Source organism: Sinohyriopsis cumingii, chromosome 6 (assembly GCF_028554795.1).
Source record: "Sinohyriopsis cumingii isolate HCF-2022 chromosome 6, ASM2855479v2, whole genome shotgun sequence".
In the NCBI taxonomy this organism is placed as follows: Eukaryota; Metazoa; Mollusca; class Bivalvia; order Unionida; family Unionidae; genus Sinohyriopsis; species Sinohyriopsis cumingii.
This window is the reverse complement of record NC_142966.1, coordinates 149,209,479-149,225,374: the sequence shown is the minus strand read 5'-3', so window position 1 is coordinate 149,225,374 and position 15,896 is coordinate 149,209,479. Positions and strand designations below refer to the sequence as shown.

Below are 15,896 nucleotides of genomic sequence, written 5' to 3'. Positions count from 1 at the left end.
TCTAAATAAATGTAGATGTGAGGTACTTTACGATAAAATAGAAAAGGTAAAGATGATAAAATTCTGTAAAACGTAATCAAATTATGATAATGGTAAAACAGGTAAAATCCTTAAAACATATGATGTGCTGTTTGATAAAAACAAAGTGTTCTTGGTATCAACCTAAGAAATTGGACAACTCACTGTTTAATTAGAGATGACTAAAAATGGCAAGAGATTCTGGTGGAAAATGGCAACTGAAACAATACCACAGCACATTAGCACAGTTGGGGAAAATCAAACCCTAGCTTGATATAAAAGGTAGTCACTTAAAAAAAGGTGACTGTCTTGGGGTGTACCATAGCTGAACTGTGAAATATTTTCTTTGGCAATATATTGTTAGCTAATATTTACCAACACAAGGAGGTGAACTATACGTTTTTAGGACTCGTTTAGAAACACATTTATAATAAGTCACTAAGGCTGTCAATGCAGAATACATACCCTGCATTTATTTAAAACATTTCCTTTGCAGTTTATCAAGAACAGACGGTTAAATAAGCTTTTCATATGGCAACAAAAGCAGCTGTCACTAAAGTACATTCACATACAATTTTTGAAGTAAGAGAAAGGTTTCTTATAAGTTCCCTGCAGTGTTTACATCATACATGTACCTTTGTAAGTGATAAAAATTATATATCTCATGCTATATCATACATTATGGGATGGCAGATCAAGGTCTATGTTGTTTATTCTTCTGATTAGTCTTAACAAACCATATTTACTCGCTTTTAAGTCAAGTCAAACTGGAGAAAAAAAACAGATCATGATCTGCTGTTGTATAATACATCTGCATATCAGGGTTTATGTATTGTTTGTCCTACTGATTAAGCTTTACAAACTAAACAGACCCAGATCTGCTGGTACATTATGTAATGGCAGATCTTGGTCTGTGCAGCTTGCAGCAGGACTTAACTTATAAGTGAGTATATACAGTGCTGCAAACAGCCAGATCTGACAGCACATTATATTATGGCTGATCTTATCTACAATATATACTCACTTTTATATTGAGTGGAATTGCAAACAACAAATATCCTGATCTGCCAATTTATAATGTGCCTGCAGATTAAGGTCTATATTGTTTGTTCTACTTATTACTCCTAACAAATTGCACAGAATTGGATCTACTGGCACGCTATGCAATGGCAGATCTAGGTCTGTGCAGTTTGCAGATGGACTCAATCTTATAAATGAATAAATACTGTATGCCATTTGATCTGACTTACGAGCAAGCCAGTACGGTAACTGTGTTTTACATTTTCTTTCTGTAATGACTAGTGTAAATACTTACTCTTACTTCATGTATATTTTAATTTTTTAATCTGATTTTAAAATATAAATTTCTTCATGTATGTTTTATGTAATTTTAAACCTGTAATTTGGTTCATTTACATTACTTTTTGTTTAGCAGCTAGATACTAAATTAGTACTTAGCTTACATACAAATCATAATTTCTTACAGGAATCTTAGTTAATTGTTATGTAATAGTTGTAGTCTGTAGATAGCTCTGATGAGTTGTAAAATATAAAAAAAATTACTTTAAATTTTTAAAAAATCATACAGGTCTATGACTGAGCACTAAAAGCCTCAATCACAAGGTGTAATTAGTTTTGTGATAATCATCGAATGACATCAAAATCTGTAATCATCTATTTTTATACACTTGACAGTGAAGCAGAGCATATTATGTAATGGCATCACCCTTATATGGACTTAAAAATTAGTTACCATTTGATACCTAATTTCTAATTCTCCTAGGATGCATCTTACTTTCTGGTAACATTACTGAAAGCTAGCCACTTGCTGTTCTCACAGATTAAATATTGTGCATTTTAAAAATAATTAAAGAATAACATTCCTTGTTTTTGTATATAAAATAATTCAATAAACCCAGATTTTTTAATAAATTTCTTCTCACATCAAAGTAAAATCGATTGCTGCATGGAAGTAGGCACTTTAAACTTTACACTTTGGCATGCTTTTACCACATGCTGAAGTTTACTATGGATTCTTCAGAGCAAATCAAATATGCGATCATTTTAAAGATCCAAAATATTGTTGGGATAATTTGCCCATAGCCATACCAACTGGGTACCAATTTGCCTTAATTATGTTTGTTTTTACTTTGTAATGTGAGAAGAAAATGAGTCCTTGAATGCTCTACTGTCTGAAAATAATTTCCAGGTATTCAGGATAAGACAATTCTTCTCTTTAACTGCCAAGTGTTTAAACCATCTCTGGAAACCATATTTCTGAGTTATAATGTTTTCAAATTAGCCACTGTGGCAGCCATTCTGGTTGTAAGATAAGCACCATTTTCATTTCTAGACATCATTAGAAGACTACTAGTGAAAAATGTCATATGACCATCCATTCATGAAAATTAGTGGCAAGATATTAGGAATGTTCATTGTGGCAGACATATTTGAATTCAGATCCTCACCATTTTCATTCAGGACCAACTAAACATCATAAGTCTTCTGCTGAAAACACATCTTGATATGACTTTGCATTTTGGAGGAACAGCAACAAAAAGATTTTCCAGACAGCTGGCCATATTGGATATCGTATTGGCACTCCAGAGTACAACAGATTTCTACCTCAGCAGGATGCTGTCTTATTCCTGGCTTCTTGTCACTGACTGGGTCGCCGACTGAGTCACTGAGTCATTGACCTGGTGTCCTGTGGACGCTGGGTCATCAACTGGATAGACATCTGGGTTGCAGAGTTGCTGACTGCCAGTGACTTGATCACTGAGTGGCTGACTGGGTCTTCCTCTTGTCACCGACTTGGGTGCGGAGTCACTGACTGGGTCGCAGATTTACCAACTGGGTTGCAGACTGTGTCGCAGGTGCAGACTGTGTCACAGAGTTGCAGACTGGGTCATCCTCTGGTCGCTGTGTCACAGAGTTGCCGACTATGTTGCAGAGCTGCTGACTGTGTTGCTGACTGGGTTGCAAAGTTGTTAACTGTGTCTTCTTCCAGTTGCCATCTTGGTCGCAGAGTTGCTGACAGTGTCGCAGAGTTGTGTCATTATCCAATCGAGATCAACAGAGAGAAACAACAGTACAAAATGATGAAAGAGGAGTTATCCTCAGTCCAAAAATGTATTGTCGCAAGACCTCTGTGTTCCTTGGACGAGCTTTGTAGTGCCGGTCTTTTGGTCGATGAAAGACCTTGTCCCTACTCTTTTCCAATTCCCTTGCCTGGCCCTCTCTGGTCCGATGAAATATGACCAAATGTGCTTGCTCTGGCAGGGTGGTTATACTGCTTCACTTGCAATTGGATGTCTTCACACAATACCACTTCCTAACACACCACCATAGCTGCCACAGTTGGTTCGTATATATATATATATATATATATATATATATATATATATATATATATATATATATATATATATATATATATATATATATATACCCTGGCAGAATTACATGATCCAAAAACTAAGATGCTGGATGGCACTACAAAGCCTGCCAAACATTTAAAATCAAAACAAAACTTTAATGAAAAGAAAACTACATTAACAAAATGAAAATTAAAGTCCATGGGTTTTCCTCATTACATTACTAACTGGACAAAACAATAAGTCTTTCCGTCTTATAGAACTAGTGATAAGATACCAAGATTTTCATGCCATGAAAGCCATATTAAATGTCCGATAAGCACCATCATCATTCAGGACCAATTAGGCATCATTAGAAATATTTTTCATGAAACTCTTATGTTCGTATAACCATCCATTGGGAAGAGTAGCAAAAGCAAGATTTTCAAATTGGCCACTATGGCAACTACAATGGATGCCTGAGCAGAACCATTTTCATTTAGAACCAACTAGACATCACATGAAATCTTCAGGTAAAAAACCCATGTAAGGAGGAGTGCCAAGAAGATTTTCAATATGGCTGCCATGGTGGCCATATTAGATGGGAGATTGGCACCCTTTTCATTTAGGACTGACTAGACATCATAAGAAATCTGTAGTGAAAACTGATTATGACCATCCATTCAGAAAAAGTATCCATAACAAGATTTTCAAGATGACTGCTGTAGTTGATATATTGAATGTCTCGGCATCACCATTTTCATTTAGAATCTTAACTAGAACTTGGGATAAATGTGTTCAATGACAACTCACCAAGCGGATTAAGCGGAACAGCAAAAACAAACTTGTGTTAATGTATATACAGACCCTGGATGATGGACAACAGGCCATTCCATTTGCTCTCCTGGTCTATGACCAGTAAAGCTGTGTATGAATTAGATTTTTAATATAGCCTTAACAATTTCTCAGTCATATCGCTATGACGTCTGCAGTGTGAAAGCTTATAGTAATGTCTAGCACTTGGGCATCATGCCGCAGACATGTAGCATGATGTCCCACCCAGTCAAATTATTCTGACACCAGGCAGGCCAGTCCTAACACTAACCTCTTAATGCTGTGTGCCAAGTGAGGCAGCTGTTAGTACCATTTTTAAAAGTCTTTGGTATAACTCAGGCGGTGTTCAAACCCGCAACCTCCTGCATATGAAGCAGACACTCTAATCACTAGGCCACTGGAGCGGTCACCAGTAAAGCTAAAACTGTGCTTGTATTGGGGTGGAATAGGTAAATAGTTTGTTAGAAGCATCAGTAGAATTAACAACACTGACCCTGATCAAGAGGTCATGGGATGTGTATATTTTCGGTACTTTTAATATCCATTTTCTCAAGATTTCTTGAACCAAATTATAACAAAAATTCAACTTCTATCAAGCAACCATATTTTTAATAATTAGTCCATTTTTCTCTTGCATCACGAGCTGCTGTTTAAGAGAAGTTTAACTGTACAAATTTGTTGAAACTGTACATATACACAATTGCACGGAAAATGTACATATACATAATTGCATGGAAAATGTACATACACATAATTGCATGGGAAATGTACATACACACAATTGCATGGAAAATGTACATACACATAACTGCATGGAAAATGTACATACACATAATTGCATGGAAAATGTACATACACATAACTGCATGGAAGATGTACATATACATAATTGTATGGAAAATGTACATACACATAATTGCATGGAAAATGTGCATACACATAACTGCATGGAAAATGTACATATACATAATTGTATGGAAAATGTACATACACATAATTGCATGGAAAATGTACATACACATAATTGCATGGAAAATGTGCATACACATAACTGCATGGAAAATGTACATATACATAATTGTATGGAAAATGTACATACACATAACTGCATGGAAAATGTACATATACATAATTGTATGGAAAATGTACATACACATAATTGCATGGAAAATGTACATATACACAACTGCAAATATTCTACAGCTAGAAAGAAGTAGGAAGACTATGATGCAGGAATCTGTTTGCTGCATCAGCAAGAGTGCTGAAAGGAAGTCTCTTCCCACAGGGAGTGGAGGATCCCACAAAAAATTAATTCCTATGACATCATGGCATCAAATCAGCTGTCTGATGGTTGCCACAAGTAATACCAAAGTCTAGCAGTGATGCAAGATTTACTTCATCCTGAGCCATTTCAAATATACTGCAAATATTAACTTAGAGAAAAAAATGTCAAATTATTTCCACAATTATATGATAATGTCAATAAAACAGGTACCTCATAAATATAAAAATAAAAATAAAAAAGGAATCAGTAGTATTGGTATGTTTTAAGTCACCCATCTTGAACAACACTTTGCATCTGCCTGAATCCTAAACCGATTTCTCAACTGCACAAGAGTTTAGCTTTTTTCTAGTTCAATCTATGAAATTCCCTTCCACCATATTTTATATATATATATATATATATATATATATATATATATATATATATATATATATATATATATATATATATATTTATATATATATTTATATATATATATTATACATACATATGATTAACTCATCCAGAGTTTTTTAAACATCGTCTAATCTAAAACATACTTAAAAAAACAGTCATTTGGAATATTCTATGTAATTCAACACTGTTCTTTAAAACAATGTATATTTATGTAACTGCCTGTGATGTCTTATACTCTTGATAAGACTGTTGTATGTACTCATCTATAATGACTTACACTGCCTTATACTCTTGATATGACTGTTGTATGTACTCATCTTTAATGCCTTATACTCTTGATATGACTGTTGTATGTACTCATCTATAATGCCTTATACTCTTGATATGACTGTTGTATGTACTCATCTATAATGCCTTATACTCTTGATATGACTGTTGTATGTACTCATCTATAATGACTTACACTGCCTTATACTCTTGATATGACTGTTGTATGTACTCATCTGTAATGCCTTATACTCTTGATATGACTGTTGTATGTACTCATCTATAATGCCTTATACTCTTGATATGACTGTTGTATGTACTCATCTGTAATGCCTTATACTCTTGATATGACTGTTGTATGTACTCATCTGTAATGCCTTATACTCTTGATATGACTGTTGTATGTACTCATCTATAATGCCTTATACTCTTGATATGACTGTTGTATGTACTCATCTGTAATGCCTTATACTCTTGATATGACTGTTGTATGTACTCATCTGTAATGCCTTATACTCTTGATATGACTGTTGTATGTACTCATCTGTAATGCCTTATACTCTTGATATGACTGTTGTATGTACTCATCTATAATGACTTACACTGCCTTATACTCTTGATATGACTGTTGTATGTACTCATCTGTAATGCCTTATACTCTTGATATGACTGTTGTATGTACTCATCTATAATGCCTTATACTCTTGATATGACTGTTGTATGTACTCATCTATAATGCCTTACACTGCCTTATACTCTTGATATGACTGTTGTATGTACTCATCTATAATGCCTTATACTCTTGATATGACTGTTGTATGAACTCATCTATAATGCCTTATACTCTTGATATGACTGTTGTATGTACTCATCTGTAATGCCTTATACTCTTGATATGACTGTTGTATGTACTCATCTGTAATGCCTTACATATTTTACATTAGTAGTAGATCAATTATCAAGTTTAATAGTTCTCTTATCTAAAATCTGAAGATCATGTACCATATATACTTGCTTATAAGTTGAGTCAAACTGTAAACAACAAAGATCCAGATCTGCTGCAGCAAATTGTGCCTGCATATCAGGGTCTACGTTGTTTGTTCTATAGATTACTCCTAACAAATAGCACAGAACTGCTGGTGCGATATGTGACAGTAGATCTGGGTCTTTGCTATTTGCAGTTAGACTCATTTATATGCAAATATGTATGGTACATTTAATATACTGTAGACAGTACATTTCATGAACAATTGGTTTATTGACCAAATAGGCATCTTCTTGAAATAAAATTATTATTATTAAAACTGAATAGTTTACCAGTCAATACAATATCTTGAAGACGGTTACCTCTCTGACTAATGCTCACTTTCTCAATCTAACAATAAATCAAATGGTAATTATGATTAATTTCCTGGTTTGGATCCAACCAGTTCCAGCTGACCAAAGCTTTCTAATGAAATAAGTGACATACAATGAAAGCCAGAATAAGAAAATTATTATAAAAATCAATTCTACCTGATACATCAATAATTCTTCCTACAGTGCAAATAAAAATGTACATCATGATTCTATTGTCAAGATAATGTAAAATAAAATAAACAACCACTACATTAGTCTTTGTAGAAAAATCCTGAATTTAATAATGAATTTACCTTATGTGTAGGTTTCCTCTAATAACAGACTCCATGTTGAAATGCTAATGGCTGGAAGAGGATTATATGTCCAGACACAATTATTAACACACCCTTACCGAATTTTGTCCTGTCTAAATTTCTTTGTATTCAAGAGATTTGACTCACTGCACATACATACAGGACTGCTGAGTCTGGCAGACTGAGTGAATTATTAATTCTTATGACCTCGAGGCAAAGTACAACATCTGAAATCATATAAGCTGGTACAGCTGCAGACATGTATTGATTTGGAAGACAGCAGTCATCTTATTTCACAGTGTATAATGCATATTCTTGGGATTCCTTCAAACAGATCAAATATTTGACCAAAAACTCATTAAATGAAACTTCAGATCAACTTGCCTTCCAAAATGTTACAATTATGATATATCTTGGAATGAAATGGAGAACTAAGTTAAACAAATTGCTGACCAAATTAAAACCAGTAAATCTTTACAGAGACAAAAAGAAAATGCTGACCAAATTAAAACAAGTAAATCTTTACAGAGACATTGCCATGCCTTAAAGAAAGTAAGGCTGAAAAGTACCATATATACCAGCTTAAAAGACAAGTCCAAATGCAAACTGCACAGACCCAGATCTGCCGGCACATAATGAACCAACAGATCTGGGTCTGTGCAGTATGTTAGAAGTAATCAGTAGAACACACAATATAGACCCTGATCTGCAGGTGCATTATGCAATGGCAGATCAGGATCTTTGTTATTTACATTTTGATTGGACTAATAAACAAGTGTATATGGTAGCTCTAGGTCGTTACCGGGGCAACATCTGTCAGAGGGTAAGAAGGCTTGATAATACAGATAATATTGATCTTTCAGAAAATATGAAAGCATACAGTTTGACATTTCAATTTGGAGAAAAGAAATGAAGAATCTGATGGTACAGCATCACCCAAATGATCTGGAGGTTTGACATTTTATTAAAATATGATATTCAAGTCTGCATGAAAACTAGCGCACACCTGCTTATAAGCTGAGTCCAACTCCAAACAACATAAACCTTGATCTACCATCAAATAATGTACCAGTATATCATAGTCTATGTAATTTGTTGCACATATGAACCCAACAAACCTGCATAGACCCAGTTCTGCTGACATATTAAGCAATGGCAGATCTGGATCTATGCAGTCTGCATTTTGTTCTGACTTGTACATGAGTATATTCAGTAGGTACTGTGACACTTGATATTACTCATGTCAGGGTGTTAACAAGATATTTATTCAAAGTAAACATATAATAGGCATGTGTGTCTTTTTGCCAATTCACCCCCCCAACCCCCATCACAACTAAAAGGTTCTGTGCAGTTTATCATTTAATCATAACCAACTTGAAAGCCACATAGCTGAAAAACCAACATCTATACTTGTTTGTAAGTCAAGTCCAACTGCACACAACATAGATCCTGATCTGTCATAGCTTAATGAGCCTGCAGATCAGGGTCTGTGTTGTTTGTCATACTGATTACTCCTAACGAACTGCACCAACTCAGATCTGCCAGTGCATTAAGTAATAGCAAATCTGGTTCTGTGCAGTTTGCAGTTTGACTTGGCTCATAAGTATACATTGTAGCTAAACTGGATCAAACTGGATATGTAGTAACATGGAATGGATTCCAAGACATGATTATGTTCTGGTGACTCAGCAACCTTATTTCTGAGGTCAATGGAAAATAATTTGTGTCAAGTTAATGGCAAGGTAAGCTGAGAGACAATTTTAATTTCATGCCTATTCTAGTTTTTATTAGCCTCATTAAATGATATCCAAATAATATTAATGTAGTATGGCTGCTATGTCAATAATGTGGGACACAAGACTGGGTCACATTTAGAATTTAGAATTCAGGCAGTAAAAATGTGAATGTTGAATATGGAAATCAGAGTCACACTGCCCAGAAGATTGATAGGAAGTATCAAGCCCAATCCGAATAAAAAGGACTATCATGGAATGGAGTAATAATCTGATAATCCCGAAAAACTCCAACATACCACATTCTTGATTATGTGTTAAAGGTCAGATCAGATCAATTTTTATTCAGTACCAAACAGACATCATAGGACTTTTAGTGAGAACTATATGTAGATAAAACAATACATTTAGAAGCAGTAACAAGGTTTTCAAGATGGCCACCACGATAGCCATGTTTGATGTCTGAATGACAAAATATATATTTATTACAAAAACGTCATATAAAGTAATTTGTGAACACTCCAGGTCCAATCAAGCGATAACAAGATATCGGTCTATGATCAGTAGAGCTTATTTATTTATTTATTTATCATGTGCAGTGCATGCTCAGCCATTTAACAGCATCATCATCAGCAAGGCGCAGAGCCTGCAGTCCACTGGGGAACTTTGTCAGTGGACAGTTGTTCACAATGTGTGACATTATCTGCAGAACTCCACAGCAAAAGGAAGAGTCAGTGACCTGGCCCCATCAGACAATGGTGACTGCACAATGACCCTGTCCTGTCTGGAAGTGGTTCAGTGTGGTCCACAAATGCTGTGGAAGGTTGAAGCCAGGAGGGCAGACAGATGTCTCAGGGAGTGGTTTACAACATCTGTTGAAGATCACCTGACAGCTCCATCCTGAAATAGCTGTCATAAACTCCTGCAATGAACCTAACCAGATTGGGGCATCTTAAAGTCAAGCAGACTGCTGGATGTGAGGTGATGTCCATGTAGAGTGGAAGTTTCTCACTGGCATAGACCTTAGCCAACATTTTAATGGTGACACAGATGTGGAGCTAAAACAGTCTGATGACAATGTCAATGCAGATTTCATCATTGATATCTTTAATTTACAGAAAAAGTTAACAAAAGTATCAATCTCTCTCTCTCCTTTTAAAATGTAATTTGTTGTCTAGTTTGGAAAATCAGTATAATACTCAAGGCACAATAATACAGAACAACCATGGTATTTGTAAAGTGATTTCATGCTGTTTTAGATACCTGGACTTGTGAAAACTATATAAAATCTGAAAAAAAATTATGTACACCCTATATATTATAAATCAAAATTAAACATGTACATCTCTCTCTCTTACTCTCTCTCTCTCATATAATGGAACTCAAAACAGCAAGTTAACCTTTATTAAGAAAAGCAAATTCTGTGAATTTTTGTCCCTGCCTAGCAAGGCGAGGTCATTTCACCAAGAAAAATATGTGTTTTGGATTGGCCAACAGTCCCTATTTCTTATTGCCAACCCTATCACTTCCCCCTCATGGTAAAAAATCAACAACAATTTTTTGTTGTTGATATATACATATAATTTCGAGAAAACAAATTAAAAAAATTGAATGCCTACTTAAATTTTAAAACCAGTACAATAAAAAAAAACTATTTTTCTTTGGCCTGTAAAGTTACTGCACTGACGTTGAAAGTCACAAAGTTTCAGAGTCCCATCTTAAAGATCAGAAGAGGAAAAGATTTTTTTAAACACAAATTACTGGTATTTCAGTCAGTGACCTTAACCTTGGAGATGAAACCTTGACAGTCATACAACCAGTTGCAAATAGTAGCAAAACAAAAAATTCAAGGCCCCCTTCCCACATCTTAATTTATATGGGGCCCACTTCCAATAAAAAAATATTGTTGATAGGAATTTTGGACCACCATTGGGCCTGGCCTTGGACCCCCACAACTGCGAAGGATGCTTGGGTGGTTGCTACACCAATGGGTGCAATTGAACTGAGGAGAGCAAGTATACCATAGTTCATCCATGTTCTTCAAACAGCAATGATGATATCAAGCTAAAACATAGAAATATAAAAGCATTCATCTGTGACTTTGACCTTCACAACAAGACCTTAGACATGAAATACATGTTCTTGCAGCAATATATTAGTAGACCAACCTTCATCCATTTATCTTAATCAGCTCTTATCTTAGTAAGCTCAAGGTCAAATTTTAAATATGACCTTGACATTGAAGATAAGATCCCAACATGGTACAGGACACAATTACTGATAATCGAAAGTTTCAATCCATCATTTAAAGTGACTTTAAAATTACTCATTGGAAAGAAAGGGGTAACAGAAAAATTCAGTATATAACACATCGAGACTGACCTTGAAGATAAGACTATATTATCTTACACAACACACATATTAATGAAAACATATATGTATACCAAGCTGCATTGTTTAATCTCAAACTGCTCCAAGTTACAGAGTGGAAAAGTGTGATGGATAACATAAAATATTTACTTGTGGCCAAGGCATGAAAGATAGTATTCACAATGTGGTATGTGACACGCCTTCTGTGATGATGTACAAGTGTATGAAATTTCATGTCTTAATCTCAAATGGCCTGAAAATCTGAGAGATGAAGAGAAAGTACAGTGAACCATGACCTTGCAAATGGAATCTCAATGTGGAAACAGATGTACCTTCGAATGATGATGTACAAGTATAGCAAGTTTGGTCCCTTAATCTGACACAGTTTTAAAGTTTTAATGCAGAAGGGCAACTGTGATGAAAAACAAAATAGTGAGCTGTGGCCTTGACCTTGAAGATAGCAAGCCCAATCTGGTATGGTATGTTACCAATGGTATGGACATTTAACACTGTTTTCACAAGTTCAAAGATATTGATTTCTGAAGTGGTTAATCTTTTTCTCCAAAATCCTCAGTGCACACTGTACTGTGTCCCATCAAACTTACCCCATGACTGTATTGTAAATATATCTTCATTTCTTTTAAACAAAATTAGGCAACATGAATATCCATAAAAAAGAATTTCCTTCAAATAATTAATACAAGTTTATCCTGAAAGCAACACCATGTGAAAATGTCATGGTCTGGTCATATTAGTCATTTCCTTTGTGCTTGATTTCATGTATTTGCCATTTCAAAGTAAAATGACAACAAAGACAAATGAGCATCGTTCAGCAAATTTTGTTCAAAGATATAGCTAACATGCAATTCTGTGTCATGATAAGATCAAAGAGGTTTAATCCTAATGATGGAATTTAGATTATACCTTACCATTGGATCCTCAAAATAGATGAATAGAGGAATGCTTCAACTTTCAACTTCACACACATGGTCTAGGAGGCTCACAAGAAAAGCAGTCTCTCAAAAAGGAAGCTAAACTGGCCAAAATTATTCTCCAGGAATTCAAGATTAGACCATTTTCTCTTTACAACTGCAGAGTGTTGAAACCATCTCCAAAATTCTTCAGCAATAAGATTTTCAATTCCGACACCATGCCCAGCTTCACCAGTTTAAGGTTCAGATCGTACTGACTCGGTGTTCTGGCCAATTCATTGTCAAGAAGGGGCACGACTCTTCAAATTGAGTGTTCCCTTCATCTGTTGACCATTCACTAGATTTGTGCATTTTGTGGAATCCGTTGATCTCTTTGTGATAAGGCAGAGTCCCATTTGCATCTCTCCAGGTTTGGATTCAGCAGATGTAAGACTGGCACCATTCTGATTTAGCACAAACAAGAAACCTTTGGAAGACTTTTGGTGAAAACCCCATGCCAATATGACCATCCAATCAAGAAAGTACCAGTAAGTGTCAAGAATTTCAATAGGTTACCTCTGGCAGGCATGTTGGATACCTGCAGGACACCAGTTTTCTTCATATGCATTATCAACTAGATATAATAAAGTCTTTTTGAAAAGCGTATGTCACTAGGACCATGAATTTTGGTGAAGTAGTAATAACAAGATTTTTAAGAGGATCACCATGGTGGAGATAATGTATGTCAAATCAGTATCATTTTCCTTAAGGCCCAACAAGACACTGTACTGATATGACTTCCAATTAGGGAGTGTAGGAAGTGCATGATTTTCAAGATGGATATCATGCCAGTCATATTTGAGGTCCAACTGGCATTGTATTTAGTGCAAACTATATATCTTCAAAATTTAGGTTAAAAACTATTATCAATAAAACTTCCCAGGCGTGATAAGGTTTTCAAGATAGCAACTGTTGTAGCCACATTGCAAAGCCTCAATATTAGACATATCTTGAAAAAAACTGACAAGGTCTGGTTATAAGAGGGCTTCAGATGGCAAAGCCTCAATATTAGACACATCTTGAAAAAACCTGACAAGGTCTGGTTATAAGAGGGCTTCAGATGGCAAAGCCTCAATATTAGACACATCTTGAAAAAACCTGACAAGGTCTGGTTATAAGAGGGCTTCAGATAGCAAAGCCTCAATATTAGACACATCTTGGCAAAACCTGACAAGGCCTGGTTAAGAAAGGTCTTAAAATGGCAAAGCCTCAATATTAGACACATCTTGACAAAATCTGACAAGGCCTGGTCAAGTAAGGGCTTCAAGTGGCAAAACATCAATGTCAGAAACATCTTGACAAAAGCTGACAAAGGCAGACATGTTAAATCAAAGTAGAAAAGTTTATGTGCTAGGCTTATGTGAAACCTTTCACAGTGTAAAGGTACAAAATAATGAGCTTGGCATGGGCATCCACAGGGAGTGGGGTGGGGTGGGTTGTAAGTGCTATTTTGATGTTTTAAAATATCTACTTTGCAGTATACAAATATATCCCTTTGATTTTGGCTCTGCTCCACCCTCCCCAACCCCAACCAGAAAAAATCTCTGTGGACACCCATGGAACTTGGCAAGATATGAAACTATATAAAGACAGTAAGATTTCCTATTTAAAGATATTTAGATCAATCAGTCTGAGTCCATATCAATGGATACAAATCAATTTTGCCTCATTGAAGTCAATACTACTGGTAGTACTGATTCACCTGTCTCCTGGATATTGAAGTTTGATACTTAACTTGAGGTAGCTCTAGATCATGACCTTGAAGTTATTGTAATGGGGGATTTCAACATGGACTACTCAGCTTGTAAGAATGAAAGATGGCTGAACATTATTGAATCTTTTGAGTTTTATCAACTTGCTACCTCACCTACAAGAGTCACTGAAATGTCAAATACACTAATTGATCATGTTTATACCAATAAATCAGAGAATATCATTAAGTACAGGTCCCTTATTTATCAGCAAGTGGCCATTATCCTATCTGTATTACATGTACATGCAAAGTAATGGCATGAATATATATGACGCAAAGCATAAGGTTATCTCCTGCACATGCTTCATAACAATTAAATGTTGACAACCTTTTACTCTAAGCTCTTTGAAGACCTCTCTGAATCACTGGAAACCTTGTACTCTATTATGAACTCTGTTTTATATCAACATAATAACTCCTTCAAAAACAAGAGTGAAACCCCTTTAGAAACCTGCATGGCTTGTAACATAAATCAATAAAGTCATACAAAAGAGAGACTATTGTCATAAAGTCAGGGATTGGAATAGCTATAAACTCATGTAGGAAAGATCTACTGATGGTCTGCTAATGAAATTTGTATAAAACATCACTTGAAAAAGCAGTTGAGTCCAAAACAAATGTAAAAATTCTGAAGGCTTTAACTCCAATTTAAGTTACTGTCAGATTTTAAATCAATGAATTATTGCTGGGACATTAATTGATGATATGCAAATGATATTGTTAAGATACAATGAGCACTTCACTAATGTAAAAATGTAACTTCCCATACATCAAACATTAATACAACCCACACCCCAAACTCCAATACATCAAAAACATTGATACAACCAGCTAAAAGATATTATTAGGTGTAAATCCCTGTAACGAAGAATTCACTATTCCATTTATGTCCTGTGTAGAGCTATGAAGTCAACAAAAAAGTTCTAAGAAATCAACTGGAGTGGATCAGACATTTCCATTCATCTTAAATAACTATACCGTTATTGCTGTTCCATCGCTTACCTACATAATCAAAAACATTGCTAATGGGATTCTGACCAATCACAACTGAAGACTGACAAGGGTATATCTCTTTATAAAAAGGGATCAAAATAAAATCCAGATAACTATATCTTTTCTGCCATCCATTATAAAAAAAATTGTTTGAAAGGCACATTTCCAAACATCTCTATGGTTACCTTTCAAAATACTTCACCCATCACAACCTGAATAATAGATGGAAACAATCCTGTCAGTCTGCATTAACAAAACTCAAGGATGA

At 35.1% G+C, this 15,896-nt stretch overlaps 1 protein-coding gene across 3 annotated transcripts in view; it reads right to left on the bottom strand.

Moving 5' to 3' along the window:
- LOC149798245 (tripartite motif-containing protein 2-like) overlaps positions 1-15,896 on the bottom strand; it is a 169,580-nt gene that overhangs the window by 96,146 nt on the left and 57,538 nt on the right. Inside the window, exon 1 of one of the 3 annotated variants that reach the window (XM_089963376.1) lies at positions 7,809-8,235. The exons of the other annotated variants lie outside the window; for them this stretch is intronic. The gene's annotated coding sequence lies outside the window, so the exon portion shown is untranslated. Of the gene's footprint in view, positions 1-7,808; positions 8,236-15,896 lie in introns of those variants that run through there. 3 annotated transcript variants of the gene reach the window in all.